The 18009-nt window shown below is 43.9% G+C and overlaps 1 long non-coding RNA gene across 1 annotated transcript; it reads right to left on the bottom strand.

The window, feature by feature from the left end:
* Positions 1–627: 627 nt before the first annotated feature.
* Positions 628–2265, bottom strand: LOC115082586. The gene is made up of 3 exons (XR_003854201.1): positions 1161–2265; positions 965–1036; positions 628–780 (listed from the first exon to the last, which is right to left on the bottom strand). It is a non-coding gene; the product is annotated as an uncharacterized LOC115082586 (long non-coding RNA).
* Between the last annotated feature and the right edge of the window lie 15744 nt (positions 2266–18009).

Raw genomic sequence — 18009 nt, 5'->3', positions numbered from 1 at the left:
CTTTAAAAGTTGTGATGTATGAAAATATGTAATACCTGATTATATCATTTCATTGTAAATGTTATAATTTGAAAAATATAAAAAAAAAAAAAAGTCGCATGCAATCGATTGTGAAAAGGAAACGAATCAACTTTTTCAATTCCAAAAAATATATGTACTTGAAAATAAAATTTAACTGTTTACAAAAATATATTTACCTGGGTGGGCGTTGGGGAAAAAAGGGGACGGAGCATGCCATGGGGAGGAGGAGGAGCATCGTCATTGACGGTCCTCAGGCGGTGCCGGTCCTGCAGGAGCCCGCACCAAGACGAGAAGGGACTGAGCTCCTGCGATTGCTCGCAGGAGCTCAATCATCTCCAGCTGGCCAAGGCGCAGGTCGTGCAGGATCGTCACTGCCTGCACTGCCATTCCCTCCAGGGTGTCCAGGCGGCTAGTGATCTGCGCCAGGAAGTACAGCATCGAGTCCAGGCGCCCCTCAATACTGCCCTCCGGCGGAACACCAGCCCCGGACAGCCCTGGAGAGGCAGGGCCGACAACGTCAACGACGCTGCCCTCCTCATCTCCCCTGGCAGGCGGGGCGGGTGGGGCAGGAGAGAATTGGACCGGAAAATTAGGGGGGGGGGGGGGGCATGATATATGGGGACTGGCAAAATTACGGAGAGGCGATCCAAAATGGGGGTGGGTGTGAAAAACTGGGACGGGAAGGATCACAGGGGGGACGCTCCATAATGGGGGGGGGCAGGATTAAAGGGTGGGGCTCCATCTCTCCGTCTGATGTATCTGAAAAGAGAAAAAAATTAAAGCGTTAACCCCTTCCCACATGAATTCATGCACAACAGCGTAAGAAACAGAACCTAGCAACATTTTAACCGGGAACATAACCTGTACCATTACAAACATCTACATGTGCAAATTTCATCGGCGCGACAAATGGCAAAGTATGCTGATGCTATTAAAGGCTCACCGTGGCGTTGTTCCGGCGGAGCATATTCTTCATCACTGCCACCATCACTGCCGCCATCATTCGTGCTGCTCTCTGAAAACAGAAATATTTAAATTGTCACAGCTGCGCATGCAAAGATCGAGAATAGTACAATAGTACTATTCTCGATCACTTTATCGCTTTCAGGTCAACCGTTAAATCTATTAACTGCACCTACTGTCCTCTCCTCTGTGGGCCCGCAGGGCCCTCTGGTATTCTGGCTCCTTCTTCCGGATCCTGCGCGCCCGTTTCTTCAATGCCTCAACCTGTCAGTTATACAATAGCAAAAGGAAACGGAAGTTGAACTACAACTTTTAGAGTAAAAAATAAATTCAAACCCAACAAGTCTAACAAGTGAAGTGTCATTTTTACATTTGTCATCCCCATCCCAATACAAAAGTAGTACCCAAATACTTCAACCACCCAAATACTTCAACCACCCAAATAAATGTTAATTGCTTGGTTCTAACAAGTCAAGTGTCAGTTTCCAACTGTCACACACAGCAATACAAACAAACCCACAAATCTAAGATGTTTAACTTGTAGTTTCCCATGTGCGTTACAACAGAACAAGAAACAGAGGCCTATGAACTTACCTCCCTCGGAAACTAAGCTTGGGCGTTGAATCGTGCCCTGAGCGCCCGCCAGGACTCGTCGGCCCTGTCCTGGTCCCACGGGCGCCCAGGGCGGAAGAAGAGGTGCTACTCATCTGCGGCCACCAGTTCGGCCAGCAGCTTTACATCCCTGTCACAAAAATTTGGCAACCGCCCTCTTGGCATTCTGAAAACCTTTTAGAAAATGGCCGTCTGGACGTGTCATTGCACGTGCGAGCGCCGTGCCACCTGCTTCCGGCCCCTTTGCTCCGCCATGTTACTAAAGCAGAACTTTACAGACGTTCCTACGGCGGAACTTATGAGACGCTGAAGCCTAGACTTAGGCGTCCCTTTAGTTCCGCCACGGGAATATTGCTACGAACTGTTCAGGCGCCGAAATTGGGCGTGCATTCGGTTCGCCATGTTCCTACGGCCTGCATGGAATACAACAGAGGAAAACACACAAATTCAAATTAATAGATGAACACATATAAATCCTTTAACAACTCATACATGCTTACATCTGCCACACTGTAGGCTCTCTGGTGCACAGCTGGAATGGCAGCACACAAAAATTATGTTACAGATCAATGTGGCGAGAGAGAAAGGGAAAGATAAACCTCCATGACTGTTCAGAGTAAACTACAGCAAAGTATTTTTTAAATTGTTTTCAATGCAGATATAGCTGACACACAATCTGTCACATTAAGAAAAACAGGAATATATACAGATTGAAAAAAGAAGCATGGACATGGGTTAGGGGGAGATGAACATACATGGATCAGCAACACTGTTTGTATTCCTTTGTGCGTTCTGATCTCAGCGTCTAATACAGCCTTATTCCAGACGCAGGAGGAAGCTCCGTATAGCCAATCATATAGGCGCCCGTAGAGGAACCGGAGCCTCAGGATCCCTAGCGGATGCCCATCTTTCCGGCGTTCGTAGAGACGTTCCTGTCTCTGCCTTTACGGACGCCTATGTTTATGGGCGCCCATCTTTCTGGCGTCCATAGAGGCGTTCCTGTCTCGGCCTTTATGGACGCCTATGTTCATGGGTGCACATCTCTTTGGGCGCCCATCTCTCTGGGCGCCCAACTCTCTGGGCGCCCGTAGAGGCGGTCCTGTCTCCGCCTTTACGGACGCCTATGTTTACGGGCGCACATCTCTTTGGGCACCCATCTTTCTGGGCGCCCATCTTTCCGGCGTCCGTAGAGGCGGTACTGTCTCCGCCTTTACGGACGCCTATGTTTAAGGGTGCACATCTCTTTGGGTGCCCATCTTTCCGGCGTCCGTAGAGGCGTTCCTGTCTCCGCCTTTACGGACGCCTATGTTTACGGGCGCACATCTCTTTGGGCGCCCATATCTCTGGGTGCCCTCTTTCCGGCGTCAGTAGAGGCGGTCCTGTCTCCGGAGCTGCAGAGAGGCCCAGGCATGGACGTATGGATGGTACAGTTAAACCGAAACATATACATACCTCCTCCGGTCTTGCTGCTGGGTTCTCCGGTCGGATGGGTTCTCCTTGCTGCCGGCCCCCCCCTGTTCACCTCTCCAATCTGCCGAGCATTTCCAGCGTTTCTCAGCCGGCGGTAAATTTGCAGGTTAAAGACGCGGCAAAATATCAGGTTAAAAAGGAGATAATCGGAGTGCACGTTACTGTATCGGAGGGAATAGCTAATCCGAACATTAACATATCATATACATGCCGCGGGCGGAAAGGCATTCGCGCCGATTTCAAGAAGCGGTAAGGACGCGTAAAACCGGATACTGAATCGCGGGTTCGCCTTACGCATCCAAATTGTGCGCCCAAGCGGGTTAGAAACGGGGTAACTGCGGCCGCGCTTTACTGTATCGGCCTGATTGTGAGGTAACAATTAGGATACCTAGCCAGTGATTTAAGGGAGTTTTACAATAATATACTACATAATAAGAAAACTGGCTTAACGCTTGTGTCTATTTATATTCTCATGATTGTCTTATTAGCCTTCTTCGATGGTATTAGTCACACACCTGGCATACAAAAAGGACTTAAGTTGTTCTACAATTGTGAATACAAAGCTCTCATATTTATGGCCAACAAGGCATCGTCAGGGATATCTAAGTACAAAAGTATAACCTAAAGCCAATACTTGTGGCCTCATACTTAAAATCTCCCTTCTTCTAACTTGTGTTGATCTGGATAAATCCGGAAAGATTTTTACAACCTGTCATAAAATTCTACACCCATATTTAGAAAATAATTTTGCATTACTTTACTAACGTCTCTTTCTATGACGAAAGAGGCTAGCAGAGTTCCTCTATCTAAAATTTCTACCGCAGAGCTTTCAATAAACTGAGTTAAGTTTTCCATGGCTTCCAAACGATTTCCTCCTGTTCTTTTCATCGATCTATTCAGGAAATAAGCTTTGTTAATCATAGGTATTTGAGAATCTTCAAACTTCAAACATTCACAAAGAAACTTTTTCAATGTGCTTTGGATATTCTCACCCAAAGCTCTGGGAAAATTAAGGAACCTCAAATTCAAATGTAACTTTATCAGGTTCACATTTACAGTTTGGACTTGAGAAACTTTCTGTTGAATATCTGATATCTTATTTCCCATTTCATTTATTTGTCCTCCCCAGGTTCTGATTAAGGGATTGCATCTCTATTTCCATCTTGGAGTATTTGCTTTCACAAACGTTGACTAATTTCCCCAAACTGGCCATTAAGTCCCATAAAGTGTCCAGGGTGACTAATGCCGGTTTTGGGGGTATTTCAAATAACTCATCCCCTGCCTGGGCAGTTGATAATCCTCCTGGTTCCAATGTTTGGACTTCCCGCATCCTGCGTTCCTCTTCTACTGGATCAACTGGGGATAATGATGAATCCAATCCCACCAGTCCTCCAGGCCACGTTGTTTCCATCAGACTAGAGAAGAGCCGCAATGCAGGCACTGTTTCACTCTCTCGGCGTCCCCCTCCCTTCGGGCAGGTGACCTCATCTCCCTGCGCCGCTTCGAGAGGCTTCGCCAAAGTCGCTGGAGCCGGAGGCGGCCTGCAATCAGGGGAACTGAGCGTAGTCTCCCCAGGCGGTAAAGGAGCTCCCTCTCCACTCACTGCAGTGGGGCTATTGTCCCCCTTCATATCCAACATCGGAGCTGCATAGGATATGATCGTCTTTTTGCCGCTAGGTGAAACGGGTTCAGGGGGGTACACCCGTAGTTTACCTTTCCGTTTTGCAACATTTTGAAAAGAAAGTTTTGTTCAGAAAGGAGCAGCTTCACCATGCAACCTCTCACGTCGCCATCTTGGCTAGGTCTAATATATTTTTAAATAAAATACCTTTCCCTCTGTTAACTGATAAACAGAAAAGGGGTCCTGAGGTTCCAATACACGAGGAGGAAATACAGTTGACACTGGCTAAGTCATCTGACCCAGATGGGTTTGGAGGGGAGTTTTACAAAATTATTGGTAGTGAAATCCTGATGCTGTTGAAAGAAATGTTCCATTTAGCACAATCCATGGGTAGGTTTGAAAAGGGACAAAATTTAATGACAATTGTGTTGCTATTAAAACCTCACAAGGATAATTCCCTTCAGGAATCATATAAACCAATATTGCTCCTGAATCAAGATATAAAAATTCTTCCATCTATCTTGCCATCTAAATTAAATAATATAATACAAGCACTAATGAATACTGATCAGTCTGGTTTTAAAATTGTTGCTCTAATCTATTGAAGGTATTACTGGCTCTTCAAGGAAATAAGGGAAGGAGGGATGAGAGTTTGTTAGTCTAGATTCCAAAAAGGTTTTGACAGAATGGAGTGGCCTTATCTATAGAAAGATTTAAAGTGATATCATTTTGGGGATAACTTTAAAAAATGGGTAAAAGCTTTTCATAACAATCCTATAGCCCAAATTCTGGAATATGGTTCTTTGCCTGATCAACATATTTTAGGTAGGGGTACTCGTCAGGGATATTCTATGTCACCTTTACAATACATTATAGTGCTGGAACCACTAGCTATTTGCCTGTGAAGTTTGGATTTATTTCAAGGTATTAACACAGGCAGAAAATGAGTCTCTTCGCTGATGACATGCTGTTTTTTGTTAGTAATCCAAGTGTCAGTCTAAAAGAAATAGTCACAGAAATTGAAGATTTTGGATCTTTTTTGGTTTTAAAGATTAATTACACCAAATCTGAGGCCTTCCCTTTAGATGCGTCATTAAAGGAGAGGTGGAAGGGAACCATTTTGCTGTGGACACTAAATAACTTTCATTATTTGGGTATTCAAGTGCCAAGGACCATGAAGGAAATATATCAATTTCATGGCTGTTTTGGACAAGATTAAGTGTATGCTGACCAACTGGATGTCTTTTTCACTTTCACTGACGGGCAGTTGTCAACATGTTAATTTTGACGAAGTTGTTATACAGCATGCAAATGCTTCCAATCTGGATTAGAAGTACAGATATTAAATTACTTAATTCCTTTATTTCTAATTTTATTTGGCATACTAAAAGGGCAAGGATAAAACTGATAGTGCTGGAATACAAGAAAGGAAACCTGACTCTCCAAAAATATCAGATACTAAAACCGTAGGCCTGCCTCCTTTGCTATATTCAAGATTGGGTTTCCCTACAAACTAAATTTGATATTGAAGATCTACTGCCAGCACACATATATCCCTATCTACCCATTAATTTACTTCATCTCACTGGAAGACAGTTGACGTCTTTAAGGCTGTCCAATTTTTGGGTAAGGGCTTTTCATAAAGGCTGGAGATGGTGGAGGAAGCATTCCCATAGAATGATCTCAACATCTCATTTCTGGCTTTTATTGGGAATATTAATTTTTCACATTTGCTTGGTAGTTCTGTTTTCGGTGTTGGTCTCAAAAGGGTTTATCTAGTGTGGAATAACTGGTTGATCCTGAATCACAAAATATTTATTTGTTTCAGCAGATCAAGGAGCTATATTCTATCCCAGATTCTTAATTTTGTGCTTTTCTTCAGGCAAGACATTATTGTACAAATCTCGCAAAATGTAAATCTCACTAATATTTCATTTACTTGAAGAGGAGGAAGGTTTTCAGGAAAATATTCCCACATTTAACCAGATTGGCATTTTGTATCTACTGCTCAAGAAAAGCTAATCAAAGAGGCATTTGCTGAGGTTGACTGAATTGTGGAATCGTGATCTGGGTGAAGAAGAAATAAATAGTGCTTGTGCCTCAATATATTGACTTTTGCTTCCAGCAAACCTAAGGGAGATTCAGTTTAATTATATTTGTTGTACATATATTGCTAGGGACAAAGGTGTCAAAATGAAGCTTTGGGAGTCTGATTTGTGTATTAAAAGCAATTGCCGGAGAGGCTGGTGACGACATCAGTAGAGATGGAAGCCTAACTGGAGAGCTCCCGCTCCTCATCCACTGAATCCATTGTCCAGCCTAGCCATCAGTGCATTTTTCTGAGCACTTCAGCTGTTATATGCTTCACTTTTTTTTTTTTTAATCAATGGCTGCAAAACAGAAAACAGAAGATCTGAGGCAATTTTTGTCATGGACCCTGCCCGCGGAGTTGTTCCCCGTGAGCAGGCACTCTCTTACCCTTGCTGCCTCTCCCCGATGTGGCCAGAGCCGCGGACTGTGCTTCTCCTTGCTGCCTGGAGGCCGCCCCTAGTGTCCAGCCTTGCCGCGGCACGGTGCCGCCGAAGTCGGGCCTTCACCACGGCTGGAGCCACGGACTTTCCCACACTGCCTACCTTCTTTGCGGCTCGAAGCCGCCACCGATGTCGCTGACATCTTCGCGGCACGGAGGCCGCATCCCCGGGTTTGATTAGTGGCTGGAGCCATCCTGGGGCCTCCTGCAGCGGCTGGAGCCGCTGCCATCATTGGGGCCTGTGTTCAGGCCCAGCCCTGCTGCTACGCTTCAGACGTCGGTGCAGGAGCGCTATCCATGGTCCTGCACAGCCTTGCTTCCTTCCTAGGTGCGCGGCCGCGCCTCTCTCTAGGATTTAAAGGGCCAGATATAGGAGGTGTGCTGGCCCCACCTAAGGACTGATTTCCTGCCTAGCCCTATTAAAGGGCTGTCTTCGCATTATGTCTTGGCCTTGCATTGGAGTTACTTTGTCTCTGGAAGCTCCTGCTGTCCAGCGCTCCGACAGGTCCTTTTGTCTTCTCCGTGGAGCTCCTTGTCTCGTCACGTCTGTGTCTTGCCAAGTCTTCGTGCCTGAGGTCCCCGTCCAGGTGTCCTGGTGTCTCGTCTTCGGACGTCCTGCTTCCTCATGTTCCTGGTTCCTTGGTGTCCTGCTCCTGTGTCTTCAGCGCTCCTGAGCCTTCTGGTCCTGTCAGGCCTTGGCCCCTCGAATGATGTCTTTCCCGAGCGGGGAGTGGCCTGAAGGTGGAATTCGTTCCTGTGCTCCTGAGCCGTCTTGTCCTGCCAGCCTTTGTGGAGCTATGGACAACTCATGGCTCCGTCGTCAAAGTTCTGCCTCAGCTGGATTCTTCCCTGCGCTCGTCCCGTTCTCAGCGTGGTCCGTGACCAGCCTTCTCGGGCTGAGTAGGGCGCGCAGTGGGACAGGGTAGTCCGAGACCAGCCCATTGGGTCCGCCTGTGAAGGTGGGCTGAGTAGGGCGCCCTGAGAGATAGTGCCAATGTCCCCTTGCCCAGCTTCTCATCTCGTCTGGACTTCCTTCCAAGTTATTCGTCTTGTCTCTGATGCCATCGCATCAGCCTTGGTGTCACGCCTTCTCTTCAGCCTTGGTGTCACGTCTTTATGTCAAGGCCTCCGTCTGCCCTCATCCTCAGGCCAGGCCTGCTGCTCCATGCAGTTCCAAGCAGCAGGACCGAAAGGGCTCGGAATGGTCGGAGGACCATTCACATTCCAACATCTTCCTGTTGGCCTTGGGAGCTTGCAGGCCTGGCAGAGGGTAAGACCATCTGCCATGCTGGAACACGCCGTCAACCCTCGGTTCGGCTCTGGATTTGTCTGGGGTCGGGCTGAGGCCCAAGGGCACACTAACCACCCCTTACATAGCAATTTTCCTTTACAAAACATGCCTCCGAGGACGGGGGAGAAGATGGTGTGCAGGCCGTGGCCAGTAAAGAACTGGATACAGAACCATGCTCCTTACCTTGTGGACCGGGGTCTTCTGAGCTTCCCACGAGAGAAGAAATGCGTAGCTGGTTTACGGAACTGCGTGCTGACATGAAGTAGCACAAAAATTATTTTCTGGCATCCATTTCTGAAGTGCGGGACGACATGGCTGCACTCGGCACCTGTGTGGATAACATAAAACTCGCCTGGATGGCCAGAGCGATTCCTTGAAAAATCTATTGGAGCAACAGAGAGCCCTACAAAACTGAGCATGATTCCCTGGAAGACCTGGAGAATCGCTCCAGTTGGAATTTGCGTATAAGAGATGTACCTGAACTGCTGGTGTTTGCAAACGCTAGATCAGTGGCAGTGAAGATTTGTGAATTTCTACTGGCTACAGCCAATGGTGGTGCAGAGGCAGAACTTATCCAATCCTTTTTTAAACACAGCTATACTAACTGCACTAACCACATCTTCTGGCAACAAATTCCAGAGTTTAATTGTGCGTTGAGTGAAGAAGAACTTTTTCCGATTAGTTTTAAATGTGCCACATGCTAACTTCATGGAGTACCCCTAGTCTTTCTATTATCCGAAAGAGTAAAAAACCGATTCACATCTACCTGTTCTGGACCTCTCATGATTTTAAACACCTCTATCATATCCCCCCTCAGCCGTCTCTTCTCCAAGCTGAAAAGTCCTAACCTCTTTACTCTTTCCTCATAGGGGAGCTGTTCCATTCCCTTTATCATTTTGGTCGCCCTTCTCTGTACCTTCTCCATCGCAATTATATCTTTTTCATTTATTTATTTGTTCAATTTTATATACAGTCATTCGGTGCAGCCATCATAACGATTTACAAAAATCAAACAGAAAAAAAACATCTTTTTTGAGATGCGGCGACCAGAATTGTACAAAGTATTCAAGGTGCGGTCTCACCATGGAGCGATACAGAGGCATTATGACATTTTCCATTTCCTTTCTAATAATTCCCAACATTCTGTTTGCTTTTTTGACTGCTGCAGCACACTGAACTGACGATTTCAATGTGTTATCCACTATGACGCCTAGATCTCTTTCTTGGGTAGTAGCACCTAATATGGAACCTAACATTGTGTAACTATAGCATGGGTTATTTTTCCCTATATGCATCACCTTGCACTTGTCCACATTAAATTTCATCTGCCATTTTGATGCCCAATTTTCCAGTCTCACAAGGTCTTCCTGCAATTTATCACAATCTGCTTGTGATTTAACTACTCTGAACAATTTTATATTATCTGCAAATTTGATTACCTCACTTGTCGTATTTCTTTCCAGATCATTTATAAATATATTGAAAAGTAAGGGTCCCAATACAGATCCCTGAGGCACTCCACTGCCCACACCCTTCCACTTAGAAAATTGTCCATTTAATCCTACTCTGTTTCCTGTCTTTTAGCCAGTTTGTAATCCACGAAAGGACATCGCCACCTATCCCATGACTTTTTATTTTTCCAAGAAGCCTCTCATGAGGAACTTTGTCAAACGCCTTCTGAAAATCCAAGTACACTACATCTACAGGTTCACCTTTATCCACATGTTTATTAACTCCTTCAAAAAAGTGAAGCAGATTTGTGAGGCAAGACTTGCCTTGGGTAAAGCCATACTGACTTTGTTCCATTAAACCATGTCTTTCTATATGTTCTGTGATTTTGATGTTTAGAATACTTTCCACTATTTTTCCTGGCACTGAAGTCAGGCTAACTGATCTGTAGTTTCCCGGATCGCCCCTGGAGCCCTTTTTAAGTATGGGGGTTACATTAGCTATCCTCCAGTCTTCAGGTACAATGGATGATTTTAATGACAGGTTACAAATTTTTACTAATAGGTCTGAAATTTCATTTTTTTAGTTCCTTCAGAACTCTGGGGTGTATACCATCTGGTCCAGGTGATTTACTACTCTTAAGTTTGTCAATCAGGTCTACCACCTCTTCTAGGTTCACCGTGATTTGGTTCAGTCTATCTGAATCATTACCCATGAAAACCTTCTCCAGTATGGGTACCTCCCCAACATCCTCTTCAGTAAACACCGAAGAAAAGAAATCATTTATTCCTCACCTCACAACTCTTACTCTCACATTGATTATTTTTTAGTTGACAAGCTTTTTCAGAATAGAGTGATGTGCGCTGACACAGGCAATATTACATGGTTCGATCCACGGCCCTGTCTGGGTTGATATTTATCTCCAAGACATAGACACTGGTCATAAATTTTGGCATCTGAATGCATCCTTGCTGAAAGACAAATCTTTTTGTAGCTTTTTACAAGAGCAGTTGCAAGAATATTTTTATCTCAATTCATCTGAGTCCACACCAGTGGGTATGATCTGGGATTGTTCCAAAGCTGTTATGCAGGGTTTATTTATGTCTCGTCCTGCCTTTTGCAAATGGGAGAGAGAGAAACAGTGGAATTGTCTACTGGTTAAAATTACTGAATTATCTTGCCAGCATATGCAAACTCAGTCCACCTCTATTTTTAGGCAACTGACATTGGTGAGATCAGAGCATCAGTCCCTGGAGGATGATAATATTGTTCACCAACTACAGCTTTCCAAACAAGCTTATTTTGAAGGAGGCTTTAAAGCTGGGCAATATTTAGCTAAGAGATTGAAGGCCCTGCGTGCTCAAGGCTCCATAGTTAAAATCAAGAATTCTCAAAATGAAATCTGTACCTCGGCAATGGATATTAGACAGTGTTTCTCTCAGTTTTATTCCTCTCTACACGAAAAGGATATGAGCATAGATGAAGTGACTATAGACTTATTTATCTGTGGTTCCTTTGCCATCTCTTTCCTGTGAGCAAAGGCATCTTTTGGACAGCTTGATTAGTGCTCCAGAGGACTTACAGGTTATAAAAACCCTGAAATCGGGCAAATCACCAGGCCTTGCTGGTTTTTCCAGTGCCTATTATAAGAAGTATGCCCATATCTTACTAGCTCCTCTAACGGAGCTGTTTAACTATATAAGACATGGGGGATCCATTTTGAATGCTTCCAATGTTGCTGGCATATCAGTCATTGCGAAACATGGCTGGGATCCAACTTTGTGTGGCTCTTATCGGCCAATTTCGCTAATTAATCTTGATCTCAAAATCTTGGCTAGGGTTCTGGCTGAGAGTTGAATCAGGTTATGCCTTACTTGGTTCACACAGACCAGGCTGGATTTATTCCAAACCATATGGCAGCTGACAACGTCTGCAAAATTGTTGAATTTTGGTGGGTCCATAGAGAGCATGTTCCTTCCCTGCTGCTATATCTCGACGCTGAAAAAGCGATAGGGTGCATTGGTCATTCCTTTCTAAACTATTGGCGAAGGTATGTTTTGGGCCCTTCTTTCTACACTGGATTGAGTCTTTATGACACACCACAGGCATGTGTGAAAGTAAATGGGGGATATGGTGAATGTTTTGAGGTCGGGAGAGGTACGAGGCAAGGTTTCCCTCTGTCCCTATTACTCTTTGCTTTGTTACTCAAACCTTTTGCTGTTAAAGTGTGCCTATTCTTCCAGATTGAAGGGGTGAGAGTAGGGGGATCTACAATATAAGCTATCCTTATTCACTGATGATATCATGGGCACCCTAACCAATCCAGGACATGCACTAGCTGACATAGTTGCCGAATTAGATCAATTTAGTGCAGTTTCTGACTTCAAGATTAATTATGTCAGAAATTTGAAATGTTAATTTTCCAGTTCCACAAGCCCGTTTTGTTGAGGAAAAATTCCCCTTTAAGCAGGCCAAGACTTCCCATAAATATTTAGGAGTTCATATTGGCCCCTGCATATCGGACTTATTTTCTTAATATCCCCTTATTAAAGGAAATTGACAGAGATTTAGATAGATGGCATAGAGAGAGATTCTCCTGGTTGGGGTGTAGTGCAATCATAAAAATGAATATACTACCTCGTTTTATTACATTTTTTCACAACACTGCCAATTTATATCTCGGCGGCTATCCTGCACACCTGGCAGAAAAAGGTGTATGATTTTATTTGGAAACGTCAACCTCCGAGAGTGTCGAGATTGGTGTGCGGGGGATTGGGGGTCCCTTATATACACTGGTATTTTGATGCTTCCCAAATTAGAGCTGCACTACATATTTCCAGGAAGAACTCTAAAACAATGGGTGACAATTGAGCAATCGATGGTTGGCCTAATGCCCTTTCTGCTCTGCCGTGGCAACCTAGATTTACTTGGAGGCCACTACAGTGTTTCCCCTTTACTTTATTTAACACCATGAGGGACTGGGCTCAATGGAATTCCAAATTGGTGGGTGCAGAGAGTTATTTCCACTTGTCTCATCTTTTTCGTGTTACTTTCCCTGCAGATTTAGTAGGTGGTCCTTTCAAGCCGTGGAAGTTACGTGGTGTTACTTGTTTCAGAACAACTTCTTTTTAAGAGAAGCATTATATCACAGGGCATTTTTGATGATAAATATAATCTAAACTCTAGGAACTTCTTAGCTTTTGCCCAAGCGCAACACTTTGTATCCTCCCAGTTTCTGACTTCTGCACTAGGGAAGAGTAAATCTCTGTCTGAACATTATTGTGATACTGTGGACACAATTGCAGGGTTTGGTTTCTAAAATTTATAACTTGCTCAATAAGGAACCTACCCTTTAAACATATTCTTGCCTGGGAGACAGATTTAGGGGCAGCTTTAAGTATAGATGAATGTGATTTAGCTTTTTTTATATGCAAGTAAATGCTCTCTCTCAGCCTCATTACAGGAGAACTGTTATAAGCTACTGTTTCGCTGGTATTTTGACTCCAGCTAAATTGCATGCTATGTACCCCTTTGCGAAGGATAGATGTTGGAGAAAGTGTGGGCAAGCTGGTAATTTCTCTTTCACATTTGGTGGAAATGCACATCTGTCTTTGATTTTTGGAAACAAGTCACAGACTGGATTACAAAGATTGTGAGTGAGAAAGTTGCACTAGATACCTGCCATGTTTTGTTTAATATCCCAATTAGGGAACTGGATAAATATCAGCAAAGATTTTGCACCAAGTATATAGAGTCTCCTCTGTTTTGGATGTTATTCATAGATTAAGCACCCATTATCGAATGGCGTTCCTTACGGCTTCTCGTCACAATCAAATGTCTTCTTTTTGGAATTTGGAAGCCTTATGGAAACTGGCGGGCATCCCAGTCTCCAACCTGGTCAACTCTTTCATAACCTATCCTGGCTTTAGTAAAAATTTTTTCTTCTTCTGTAAATTTTAGCTCACCTAAGGTTTTCTGATCCTGAATGGGTGTTGAAGCTATTGCTTTGTACTTTGGATCATTGCATTCTTTGTTCCTTTGCTTGTAGTATTCCACTACCTGTTTTTTTTAAATTTGGGATGCGGAGGGGGTCGCAGTTGGACATGTTATGCTTGTCTTATTCCTGTGTATGTCTGGGTTTATTATAATTGGGGGGGGGGGGGAATTCTTTTCTTTTTGAAAATCATAGTTGAATGTATGATAAGCTTTTATTGTACTTGTATTTTGCTGTACCATTCAATAAAATTTTATTTTAGAAAAAAATAAAATGTAATAGTAAAACCATACATTAAAAAAACCCCAAATATTTAAAAGCAACTGATGAATAGAATATCCAATAAATAAAAACTCTAATTTAAAAACAATTGCCAATCAGGTACATTTTGCTATGTTTATTGGATGCAATAAATTATGGTCATACTGGAGGCAAATTATGTGGTCTGAAATAATAATCCATTTACTCTTATTTGAAAGGTTAAGATTACCTAGTAGAGGGAAAAAAATTTGTAAGCATTGCTGTTTAGCAAAGAAGCTGTTTTGATGCACTGGAATAGTGATAATGCACCAACTTTTTCACTATTGGAAGAAATTAATGAAGGACTATGCTGCTGTACAGTTATTAAGGTGAAAAGTCTTTATTACACAAAAACAAATCTTGACATTAGGGGGCTACTTTAATTTATGGGAAAAGGTTGCTAAATCTGGTTTAAGATCCAATGTACAAGGGAATGTTTAATTACAATTTTTGTATGGTCTTTTGCAAAAAAGTAACATTCAAATGATAGCATCTGGAATATGAATGTTGTGAATGTGGCATGCATGAGATTTTGGGGGAGGGTTCCTTTGGAAAATAGTGAGTATCATGGATTGTATAAATACTTGCTGAAAACATTACTAGAATGTTGATTTCTATACTATTAATGTATATGTTATTACATGCTGTTCACTAATAAACATTATTAAAAAAAAAAAGATACTGAAGAAGTGTACTCAGTCTGCAGTTCTATGCCTCTACTCATCCCTCTGCTGTGCTCTTCCTGCTGCTGGCTATGCTGGGGCTTACTCTCTCCCCCAGAAATGTGCTCTTCCTTCTGCTGGCTACATGGGATGGATCTCCCAGTCTGCAAATCTGTGCTTCCACTCCTCTTTCTGGTGCTATGTGTGACGAGGTGAATGCCTTGGGGCCACACCGGTACAGTGGTTTTAGGCTGCTAGCTGCCTCACTATTAGATGCAGGCCATGCTGTAGCCAGGCAAACTGACAATCCAAAGACGTTGCAGGGCTATTGCGGCCTTAACTGACTCTCCCTCAAAGGAACATGCATACCTCCCAATGCCCTGCCGAATCCCTGCAGTGCTCCCCTTTGGTTAGGAGTTGCCCCTACAGCTTCTTTCACCAGATCCTTTCCCTTATGTCAGCCCCCCTAAGAATTCCCTAGCAACTTCTCAGTACCCCCTAATCAATGTTTTGAAACAAATAGGCTCCAATGGCTCTGACTTCCCTGGCATTAGTCAGGATATCAGCCTTCGTCTCTGCTCTCTGTACCCTGACTAGATTTAGTAGCCAAGATGGTGATTCTTCCACTGTAAGTGGCTGCCATTTAACCTGCAGACGCTTTACAAGCATGGACAGCTGAAAACCTCCAGACTCCTTTAATTGGTTTTATTTCCAAGTTCCACATGTATACCCTCACTGTGCATTTATTACAGTTTGAATCTTCAGGGTAACAACAATCTTTCATGAAACAAAGTCCATACTCCAATTCGAAAGACAAAACACAAAGGGGCTGATGCAATAAATATGCGCAGAAAGCGGGCGCTGAACAGTCAGCGCCCTCTTTCTTAACAGGCGCCATGCAATATTTAAATTAGGGGGTCGCGTTAGCAAGGAGGCACATGGATCACTTGCGCGCCCCTAGTGCCTCCTTGCTAACAAGAACCCGATCGGCATCGGCCGTCCGCCGGTTAGGAAAACAGACGTCAAGTTTATCGGCGTCTGTTTCCCTAAATGCCGCACAACCAGGGGGTTCAGGAAAGGGACGCTTGTCAGTTGAACATCCATTTTCCTGCACCCGACTGCTGGTGTTTTTTCTTTTTTTTTTTACTATTTTGTTTTGTTTTTCCTCCTACTTAATATCACAACAATTTTAGGAGGCAGTACAGAAAAGCAGTTTTTTCTGCTTTTCTGTACTAGTTTTAAGAGCGCACAGCTATTAACGCACATTTTTTTTGGCATAGGGAGTGAATGACTAATAGCCTCAATCACATGCATTTGCAAGTGATGAGGGCTATTAGATTACAACGTGCCTCCAACGCGGGTGAGAGGCGCTAATCCCCTAATTGCATAAGGGGATTAATTAGCGCCTATACAACCCGCGTCCAACTGTGGGTTATACAGTGCGCTCGGCTGAGCGCACTGTATTGCATTGGCCCCAAGGACTGTTGCAGTTTCCCGGATTGGTTCCGTTCCACACACATAATACTTCTGTTTCTTTGCAACATTGCTTCCAGGGAACTTCCCTCTATTCCGACACAGCTCTAATTTGGGCCCGCCTCTTCTGGGTGATTACAGCCTCCCAAATCCTATTACCATTGAAGGGCCCCCTCTCCTATCTTTTCATCCCTCCTCCAGAAACTTCACAGCTTCTTCCCAGCCAGTTAAATTTTTCCCTCTGTCAATGTGCTAATTAAGGAAAGTCATTCCTCCTGCGCACTGGATGAATGTAGCTGGCTAACCATAAGTAAATTCAAGAGGATACAGTCAAATGTCTTCCTCCCATTTCTTCCTGGTTAACACAAAAGTTCTTATTACAAAAAAATCCTTCCAAACTTCTTCCCTGAGAATTTTCCTAAACACCTCTGCAAACTTTCCTTTCTACTTACTCAAAAACCAGCAGTTTAGTATGACCTTTTCTACTCTGAGCTTGAAAGGAAAAATACATTTATCTTAGTGACTGAGTCCAGTAAATACTGCTTCTGATTCATCCTCCTCCTCCTCATCTGTCTCCGTAGCCACCTGTCCCGCTGTTTTCTGGCCCCGTGTCTCTCGGCTCCCTTTTTCTTTGTCTGACCTCCCTTCCTTCCCCTGCTCAGCTCCTTCACACACCTCTTATACCCCTCCCCCACATCTGAGAGGTGGTGATAATCATTCCACCCAATCCTGAGGCAGGTGTGCTGACCACTGGCCCACAGACTAGGCAGAGGCACTATGGGAAACGTAGTTCCCCACACAATTCCTTTTGCTTTTTTTTCTTTTACCCAATCTAGTACTGCTTTCAAAGATTCAACCAAAGATTCCTGCGCAGGGACTTAACCAACTGGTGTATCACCACAGCATGCCAGGTTTCCTACTCATCTAGTATTGGAAGGAGGGGGCACAGTGGTCTGCCTCTCCTGCTCCTCTTTAATTCACTGCCGACCAGGCTGAGCTGAAGGTGGTGCTCTTTGTTGCCACGGTCTGCCTCTTCTTTTCCGCTACAGTGGACTGCTGGGCCAGAAGCAGCGGCTGGGCTCTTCTCGGTCCCCCTGCTTTCTCCAGCGATGCAGAGAATGGAGAGTCTTTCAACTGTGTATGGATTATGCAGAGGGTGTATTCTTTTTTCCCAGTGACAGTGGACGAATTGGGGGCCATGGGAGCCACCACTGGGCCCTGGGCCTTATCTTGAAACATACTGGTTTAGGATAACATGATCTACTTAATATGGACTTCGTGTATTTTCCCTAGTATATCTGAGCTTGAGCAGAAGGTAAGTTTGTTATGATCTGTATGCAGACTGCATAATAAAGCTCCCAAAACAATATCACATCACATTTTTGCTTCAGCAACATTTAAAAAGAGCACCATTGAGATTGGTGTAATGAAAAGGAGAAAATGCGAAAATATGGATCTTAGCTAATATTTTACTGATCTTGTGTATTTTTTTTTATATCTTGCATTCTATAGCTTCTTCCTGTTACATTGAGCTTCCAGTTTAATCAGAGCCTTTCCCAAATGAGATTATGGTTCTAGGAGCCTTCACTCATAACTACCTAGAGATTTTTTCCATTTTTATTC

The sequence above is a fragment of the Rhinatrema bivittatum genome, unplaced genomic scaffold, assembly GCF_901001135.1.
Source record: "Rhinatrema bivittatum unplaced genomic scaffold, aRhiBiv1.1, whole genome shotgun sequence".
Classification (NCBI taxonomy): domain Eukaryota; kingdom Metazoa; phylum Chordata; class Amphibia; order Gymnophiona; family Rhinatrematidae; genus Rhinatrema; species Rhinatrema bivittatum.
The sequence above is the reverse complement of the archived record's forward strand: the minus strand, read 5'-3'. Positions and strand labels throughout refer to the sequence as shown.